Below are 10,276 nucleotides of genomic sequence, written 5' to 3'. Positions count from 1 at the left end.
TTTGAGTAAATATCTAAAAAATCTGCATGATAATTAAATTTTTCTATTTCTATCGAATAAGTTTTATAAATTGTTTTATAAAATCAAATAACATAATAGATAAAAAATAAATTTTAAATATCATTTTTGAGAGAAAAATTCGTTTTCTTTAGAAAAGAAATATTTTTGTATACAGAAATATTTTTATAATAAGAAAAAAACATAAAGATCAAAACAAATAAAGTCAAATAAATAATTTAATAATTACATCAGTTTGATTTTTAAAAATCTATAACAATTATAATTATACAAGACTGTCAGTGAAAAGTTGCAAGGTTAACTTTTGCAGCTTTTTCCGGATAGGATATTTATATATCTCGTAGGCTTCGTGAGGGTGAATCCTTGCAGTTTACTGTCACTACCGTTGGATTTGTCGCGACAGATTTCATCGGCTAATTTTCGGTCAGATTTTACCGTCGTTCATCTTGAAAAGCATACGCTACGATTCTAATATTTTCGAAGGGTTTGCCACTATGTTTATCTGTAACCCGAGAAAACTCGAAAAAGCCAAACGGTTAAAACACGCATGTGGCACTTTGAACATAATGACCTAGTTTATGCTTCGAATTCACTCGCGAGAAAGAAAGGAACAATTTAACACGAATTGTATAAGTAAAAGCGAGACAAAGAAAAAAGAAAGGAATAGTATAGAGGAAACGTTGCGAACAAGGATGTCGTGGCGGATCAGTTGAGAGAAATAAGGATAGAAACAAGGGAAAAATATAAAAGGAACGAGGATAAAATAGTAGTAAGAGAAAGAAGGAAAAGGTTTAAAGCAGACACTCGTAGGACAGCTGAGACCTGGAATATAGGTAGGAGAGGATCGAATGGGAAGCTGGTGGTAGAGAAGGTGGCGTAGTAGGGAAAAATCTAGCATGGTTAGAGAAATAGAGAAGGAAAAAGCAGCGAGAGTAGTGGGGATAGATTGCTGGAAGTAGCGGGGGAATCGGTGGTGGGGGCAATAAACACGCCGGCGCCTCAGTATCGTCGTGTCCATCGAGAGAGTTGGTTCGTGACGAGTTTCGTATTTCTTGAACGGAACAAAAGTTTAGAACTCAATTTATGAGAAAAATTCGATTCAATTCGTGAGAAGATTGATCGTGTATAATTTGTTTTTATTGTTGTATTTGTAAAAATTTATTTATAATATAATAGTACCGCGTTCTTTCAACGACGAGGGCTAGCCTTGCCCTTGAAACAGCAGCCGGAGTTTCGAGTGGCCGATACAGCGTAACGCGCACGACGACGTTCCAACCAGCTGTGCTCCGGAATCGCGAATCGCGTGTGTGTTGTGTTCGACGTTTTTTCTTGTTTATCTTTTCTATGTGCGAGTTTCTCGTTATACTTGTCTTCTATATTCGTCACGTTACCGTGATTCGTGAAAAAAGAAGACAATCGTCGGTTTTTTAGTTTATGTATTGCTTTTGTTGATCTTGTTTGATGTTTATTGGTGAGAATCTACCGGGACAATAGGAACAAAGAGACGAAACCAACAGTTGTGAAAGGGTAACAGAGACAGATAGAGTGAGAGAGAGATATCGTGGTGTATCGATCGAGAGTGGAGTTCGCAGTTGACGTAAGTCGATGAATTTTGTCTTTTGCGAGAATGATCCAAGTGACAACGATGTGTATATATTTATATATATATGTTAAATATATTATCATATATATGCAGTAACATATTTTATAAATGCATTGAGTCTCTTCAGAATAATGTTATATTTTACGTTAAATCACATAGAATTTTACGCGCGCAGTGAATTAATTTTTTTTCTCTCGTCTTGCCGCATTTCAAAAGCTTGAAATAATTCAATGCCAGAGAAGTTCACTGCTTCCATTCGATTGTGTCATTGAGGTTAGACAATGTGATTCTTCGATGAAGAGACGTGCGCGATTGTCTCATTCAGACATGTATTTGTATGCTTATGTGAATATACAAATTTCTTTACGTTAGTTTTTCATAATGCTTGCGCCACTAACTGTGTTTTCTCACGTGGTTCCCGGTACGGAATATAAATATTTTTTAAAAAAATGTATTTTTCATGTTTTTTATTATTCTTTTATTTCAATTTCCTCTTCATTTTTCTCGTTGACATTAATTTCAAATGATATTGCAAGTTTCATTATAAATTTTGAATAATTTCTGTTTGAATACATTATATATATATACATTAAAAGGACTAAATTGCGAAAAGAAATTTTAAAAAAAGAAATGCTGTCTTCGTTCTCGATACTATACGAAATGCGCATGTTTTCCCACAACCAGATGGTCTTATTCACATAACAGTCCATTCAACTTCTTCACAAACAGTTACCATGTTCTGTGAGCTTCCATTAAACTTTCGAAAATTTTCCGAAAGTTTACCCTTTTAATGGAGGCTTTAATAATTCTGCAGGAAATAATGCCTTTTCATTCGGGTTTTTGTATCGCAAAAATTTTTATCATTTTTTTTTAATGTTCAATTTTAATTTTATTGCAAAAAAATTATAGTTATTAATTATAATTATAGAAATTCATAGAAAAATAGAATTTGCACTTGCAACGCAGACAATGTATATCAATTTCTTGAGAATGCTGATAACAATAAATTCGAAGAAGACTTTGTTTACGCGACGTACATGATCGATAATAATTTGAAAATGAAATGGAAAGAGTCGCTCAGTCAAAAAAAGTCATTGATCTCTTATTAGTATTTTTATTCAATTTAATAGTAATTTTTATTCAATTTAATACAATATTGGATTATAACACGAATTTATAGTCAAATAATTAATCATTTATTGTATAATTAGGCGCGTTTCCCGTTTTTATTTGATTTGCTATATTTATCTGAAACACTATTACCAACGAATATTCGTTACAAGTATACTTATATACTCGAAGAAATATCCAGTATATATATAGTATATATATTTACGATAGAAAAAATTATTGATCTTAATATCGATTAAGCGCGATTGAAATGTGAAGCATTTTGCTTAATATTTTTTTCCTTTATACAATCAATATTTTTGCAATAAACTTATTTATAAATAAATAAATTATAAAAAAATAAAAAAATTTTAGGATGGTTTTCATTATTACATATATATATGTTTGTATATAATCTTAATTTATATGGCGTATCATAGCAATATAATGTAATTTATACAATAGTTATAACATATAGTAGAGAATGAGTTGTTTTATATGCATTTTGCATGTTAAAATATATGTTTAAATTTATTATAAACTTTTGGAGAAGTTATTATGTAATTATCGATAAATTGCATTTAGAAATTATAGATGATCGATGGAAGTTGATTTATCATGTGAATTTAATCAAATTGCACTATTGAAATATTATTTATATTAAATTAGTTTTTATTTTAAAATATCTTTCTATTTTTATTTTCTTTTTTAATTTTTTGCTTGATATTTAACACCTATATTTTATTTTTATATAAAATTGAATTATGAGTTGACGTCTTATGTATCTCTCTTATCTCTTATGTAAGATGTTCTTTATTGGTATGCACTTATGACAAATGACAAATCGATGAATATTGATTATTCTATATTATCCAAGAACAGTTAACTATAATTGTAATGCAAATTAAAACGATATAATATTAACAAACAAATTAACCATTTCTAAGTATGGTACAATGTAAATTAAGATTTGCCGTATACTATCTTCATTAATTAGTCATTAAATACAATCATTGATTATTTTCATACAAACTCTAAATAATGATAGAGTAATAATATACGCGAAGAGTACAATTATGACTTATTAACTTTAATTAGTTAGCAGAATATGCTTACTCGATTTTAACTAAAATCATTTTTTTACATAACTTTTCCTCGATAATTGTTTATGATAATTGTATATTTAAAAAATAAATAAAAATAAATGCTCATTTTAGTCACAATTATTAAATCATTTATATAAAATGCAATAAAAAGAATTTATAAAATTTATTTATATGGATTATAAATAATGATAACAAATATTTAAAAAATATTTATTTTTTTTATATGATGAACTCAAGACTTTGAATTTATTTAATAAAATCATTTACAATCATTTATATCATGTAACAACGCAAAATGCTATTGTTAATAAGTATTTTTATAAGTATTTTTTTAAAACAATTTTCAAATTTTTAAAAAAATTAATTTTCGAATATTGGAAACTTTTTAATTTTAAAACTTTTATTAAATGTACATTTGTACATTTATTGAATATTAAAAACTTTTTAATTTTAAAACTTTTATTGTATAAATATATAATATTTATTGTAGAAATATATAAGTATTATATATTATATTATATTTATATATATTTATAGTTCTTAAATAGAAATTTCTAAAAGACTAATTTTTAAATTTTTGTGCAATTAATATTTTTATTTTCAATTTTCCGTTTACTTACTAATCGCATTTTTCCAATTTTCATTAATTTTATTAAATTTTCTATATAAATTCTAATCATAATATATTTTTCTCATAAAAAAAAAAATAAATTTGGAAGAAATGAATCATTTAAATAACCTTTAAAATTTTTGTTTGATGTTATAATTGTGAATTTATTTTAATTTTGTATCTTATAAGTATTAAATTGTGTTATATGAAATATTAAATTTATGTTTATTCAAAATTTAAAGTTGATTTGTTAATTTGTTTGGCTATTCTTAAATTGAAAATTGTTTGTCATTTTTGAAAAGTTTATTATATTCTGCATTATTTTTTATTGAATTTTGAATTTTATTTTTTTCTAAACAAATTTTTTTAAATATATTCATTATTTTGTAATTCGTATCTTTTTTTATAAATAATTGTATAAACATTTTTAGAATTACAAAATTCTTCTTCAAATATTTTTAATAGATTTTCAGAAATTTGAATCATTCTTGTATATTTCAGAAAATATTCAGAGACAGAGTTTCTTTAGACTTCAAATCTTCAAAAAGCTTATCGCTTTTAAAAACAAAGACTTATTCGAAAAGGAAGATTTTCCCTAAGATTGCTGTTGGAAAAATATCGTGAATAGTGTTTATTTTGATTAAAGTTAAAAATAATTTTGAAAAATCAAATATAAACTTTTTATATAAAAATCTAATATTTCATATAAATGATTAATGAAATATGAATGAAAAATGAATGATGAAATCCTACGACCTAATAAAAAAATTTCTTTAATTAATAAGTCACTATTTCTGAATGAAAAATAAATATGAGAAACTAAGAGATCTATAATGAAAAGAATAATATGTAAAACGAAAGATAGATTGGATAAAGATTGGATACAATGATATAATTATAATTATATAACATGATGATTATTAAAATTGTTAAAATAATTAAGACAGAAAATCAATATAAAATAATTTAATATACTATTATAACAAATATAAAAATAGATTTTTATTTTTCTATTTATTCCATAGTACTTTGTATTTATCTATACTTAAATTCGAATTTGTAAAAAAAAAATATAAAACAATTCTTGAACGACCGAAATTACAATAAAAAAAATTACATGATAATGATATCAACTTCACATTTAATTTCTTATTATTTTGCTATTGTATATAGGATATTTCTTGCAATTGAATTAACAATAAGCTATAATGCTAATAGATAATATAATGCTACTAGAAACTAGAAAAAAATTTAATTAGAAAAAATTAAATGGTTTTAAATGATTAATTATTTAATATATATATTATGCATTAGGATGCTTAAAAATTGACTTAAATATTGATGGATTTTCAAGATTCTTTAATTTTTCACTTGAGCTATAGAAGATATTCAAATGGATCCATACTTAGATCTTTGCAGATTCTGTTCAATATACTCAAGTATAGATATAATATATTCTTCTTAAATTATTAGCCTTTGAACTTCTTTTTTGAGTTTTTTTAAAAGAACTATATTTTTATGAATTGATTTCTAATATTTTTCCAAAATACATGTATTGAAATATTTTTAATTCTATAGCATATTTTTAATTTTGCAGCATCTTGATTAACTTTTTTATTGCAAAAAGTAAACATGGATAATAAATCTATTTTTTTAAATTCATAAATATGACATGATTTTATCAAGAGAGCTAAATTAATGCTTGTATGATGAAATTGTCAATAAACATGGTATACAAAAATAATGTTTAAGCGTATATATTGCTCAAATAAAATATCAAAAAATTAAAATTAAATTAATCAATTTTGACTTAAATAATATTTTTATAAAAATTATAGAATTCTACTTAAGAAAAAAAATATTGAATTTCAAATCTTTCAAATCTGCAAAATTCTTCCATTTTCAGAGAAGATTTAAATGCCAAATAATGCACTATTTGAAACTATTTGATTTTTCTTTATGCACTATAAAGAAGATTTTTAAAAATTGATAAGAAAATAAATTTTTGACAAATTTATTTATATTGTTTACCAGTTACCCTGTTTTAAATATAAATAGTTGACAAGTAGCGATTACATACTATCATATATAGGCAAAATTCAATATTATATTATATCAGTATACAGTTTAATATATGATATTAACAATTTTTTTCGAATAATTTAAAAATTAAGCAAATTATTAATTATGTGCAAAAGAAAAAGTTATTCAAAATGATACTTCAAATTCACTAAGGTTTCACTATCACTAAAAAAAGAATTGATTAATCATAATTTTTGTTATATTATTTTATATATTTTATATATAATTTGTAATCAGTAATGAAAAACATTTATTTTTTTTTTCTTTAGAAACATGATATTTTTAAATAAAATAATATAAATAAAAAAACTTATGACAAGTTTCATATTCCTAGCCTTGATTTATTTATTGGACTTAATCAAAGTATATAAACCTATCGTTAATTAATCTTAACGATAAACTTGATAAAATGATTGTACACTTGGATGTTAATGTAGCCATGGGAAATTACTACATATATTTTTATAATAATATGTGAGTGAAATATTATAGAAATTTATTACAGAAATAAATATTTTACAAAAATAAAGCGTCATTATATGCATTAAAAATTCTATTGAAAACAAAAAGTTGAAATTAACGCTTAAATATTATTAAAAAGAATAATAATTTATCGAATATATACTATGTTTTAAGCAAAAAATCTCTATTTTCTCCGTTATAGACGTAATTCTATCATAAAAAAACGTGGCTCGTCTCTTCTATAATTATCCTATTTATTTGAAATTACATATACATACAATACAATACATACATACAATATTCGCTTAAGTGCATTTTTCCTCCATTTGAATGTCGTGAAGTCCCAATTCTGAGAATTTCTTTGATTGATAAAAATCTTTGTTTTATCCCGGGCTCAAAACGGTAAATAAAATAAAATATTTCACTCATTCTCATTCACTCATTTACTCTCACTTTTGACGCATTCGACAAGTAAATAAAAATGATGATGAAAAGATGAGAAAGAAGCTCGAGTAATTCCTAGAACACCCATATCCGGATGAATAAAATCATAACACAGATTTGAACTTGCGATATTTAAAACTTTATTGCATCAAAGTATTCATAGTAAAACCTTATATGACACATGTTATGTAATGAGAATACATGATAATAATAAAGATGAACAAATTTGGAAAATTTTTTTACATATAGAAAAGGGAATGTTAAGATGTGTGCTTTTCTTTGAAAACATTTGAGAAAATTTCCAGTTATTCGCATATCGGGTTTTTAAAAAATGTAGCGTGCTTGCAAATGAAGTTTCGTCACTTGGATAGTTGGACTAAGCTCTTGGGTGTGTACCGGGACTGACCCATACCCCAAGGGATGTTGGCAGAGCTGTAACACAGGTAGTGACGTCATCGAGACAGCTGTTTTTCTCTTTACAAGTCAAGCTTGCTCTTCTTTTCGTGTTTTTTCTTGCCGTTCTGAATCGGTAAATGGTCTGAAATGTTTTATTCGTTATCTTTGCAAGTGTTAGAATGGATGTTGAAGAAAAAAAGAAATGGTAAAAGTAAATTCTGTGAAAACTTTTCGTTAGCTTTTAATAGATTTAGATGGACAGATAAAAAGTGATGTTGGATCACTTTTAATCATTACATTTTTGTATTTGAACTTACGAAATGAAGAAAATCATTGAATAAATTATATGAACTTGCAAAATATGTAAAATATATATTTGTGATTATTTGTAAATTTATATTTATAAATTACAATTGACCTGTTACAACCGGCGGATTGTTAATAGTATGCGATCAATAGATATAAGTTTAAAATTACTAATTGTAGGATATGATATGATAGTAAATGAAGTGCTCTCAAAAGTTATTTATTATGAAATACATAAAAAATTTACATAATATATGTAAATTTTTTTTTGTAAGTTTTTAAATATATTATTATATATTACAATAAAAATAATATAGAAATAAAATTCTTTTTTTTACTTATAATTTTTAATAGAGAATGACAATTTTTTTTATTAATATTTAAACAATTAAAATTTGAATTTGATCGCAAACTAATTAAATTTATTATTTTCCTTGATTTTTATAAATTTTTTCAATAATTTATAACAATTTCTGTTTTTAAGAATTAAATTTTGAATGAAGAAATTTAAACTAGATTTGAAATAGATCAAGGATATTCTATTATTTATACACTAAATCTAAAAAAAAATTAATGTGTTTTTAATTTTTAAAAAATAATCACAATTTTAATTCATTTCATTTCATTCTATTTTAAATATATTTTAACTTATTTCATGAGAGCAATCCTATATTATAATTTTCAAATTAAAAAATTATCGCAAAATTAGAGACAAATCAGTCGGACACGAATTTAATAATTTAATAATTTTTGATAATTTTTGAAGAAATTTGGAATAGATTTGGAATCAAAGAAATTATTTTCTATATTCTAAATCTAAAAAAACTAATGCATTTTTCAGTAAGAAAGAAATCATAAAAAATAATCATTTCATTTCACCCTACTTACCTAAGTATAAATTTATACTTAAAAAGTTAATATTTATACTTAAATTTAATACTTTAATTTATATTTTTATCTTTAATTTTATCTTCAATGTATAATCCACGAATGTGATTGAATATTATAATTCTCAATAAAGTTAAAAAGTGATCGCAAGATAAAGTTCACCGAGTTCGTGAAAGAAAATCAGAGGGCAAATTAGTTGGACGCTTTCCACGAATTAACCAGCCTGCAGTTCGCGTGGAACGAGCAAGGACGTTCCGTGCAATTTCTCTCCGCGGACACAAGCTTGTCCAGGTGTTCCAATTCGCCCATGCAAATATATTCTCTTGCCTCCCTGCTATCCCCCTCTATTTATCTCGTTTACCCGGCTGCTTCTCTCCCAAAGGTGTCCCGAATTCGTCGTGGCATCATGTAAATGGAAGAATCGCGTTGTCGTTTTCGAGGAACGCGTATCCTCGTGGAATTCTCACCAAAATAACCTTTGGATCGAACTCGTTCCATGGGGATTCGAGGGAACGTTGAAGAAGTTTCACATCGTTAACCCGATTACTTTTTCTTTTGGGCAGTTTTTTCTTTGTTACATGTGTATGTGTCTCTTGGTTGCAGTCAAGGAATACTAAATATATATATATTGTTATATAAATAGATAAAATAAATTAATTCTAAAAATTTGTGATTGTATAACTATATATATATATATACTTAGAAATTACTTAGTACTTACAAATTACTATAGTTTGAATTTTATTAGATATTCAAATTATGATAGTTTATCAAACTTCAAATCATGAAATATTATTTTACGGAGAAATTTTTAATTTTCGAAAATTCTGATATTAATGAAAATTCATGTATACATAATGAGTAATACATGGATTAAGTTTTTTTAGTGGAAATTATCTTTGAGAAGATAAAATTCATTATCAAAGATTATTATATTATTCTTCTTAAGATGTAATATTTTATTCAATACTTTGAAACATATAAAAGCAAAAGATTTATTTTTTTTTGCATCATTCTTATAAAGGAAAAATAAAAATTCTAAATTTCTAAAAAGGATATAGAATATTTTAAAATTTATTTTAAAATTAAAAATCACATATAATTTCAAATATCTTAATATATTTTAAAGTATAAAAAAAATGCTATATTTTTTTTATAAGAATATTTAAAATATTTTTTAACTAAAAAATAATTATATTTTTTTCGATAATTTTTGATTCATCTTGAGGCTCAAAAAATTCTCTCTTTTAT

General features: G+C 24.6%; 1 long non-coding RNA gene across 4 annotated transcripts in view; it reads left to right on the top strand.

The window, feature by feature from the left end:
* Window positions 1–1,010: 1,010 nt before the first annotated feature.
* LOC102678179 overlaps window positions 1,011–10,276 on the top strand; it is a 285,716-nt gene continuing 276,450 nt past the window's right edge. For all 4 annotated transcript variants that reach the window (XR_004151227.1, XR_422510.2, XR_004151230.1 and 1 more), the window contains exon 1: window positions 1,011–1,615. This is a non-coding gene — a long non-coding RNA (uncharacterized LOC102678179). The remainder of the gene's footprint in view (window positions 1,616–10,276) is intronic.

This window comes from Apis dorsata, unplaced genomic scaffold, assembly GCF_000469605.1.
Source record: "Apis dorsata unplaced genomic scaffold, Apis dorsata 1.3 scaffold_534, whole genome shotgun sequence".
In the NCBI taxonomy this organism is placed as follows: domain Eukaryota; kingdom Metazoa; phylum Arthropoda; class Insecta; order Hymenoptera; family Apidae; genus Apis; species Apis dorsata.
The sequence above is the reverse complement of the archived record's forward strand: the minus strand, read 5'-3'. Positions and strand labels throughout refer to the sequence as shown.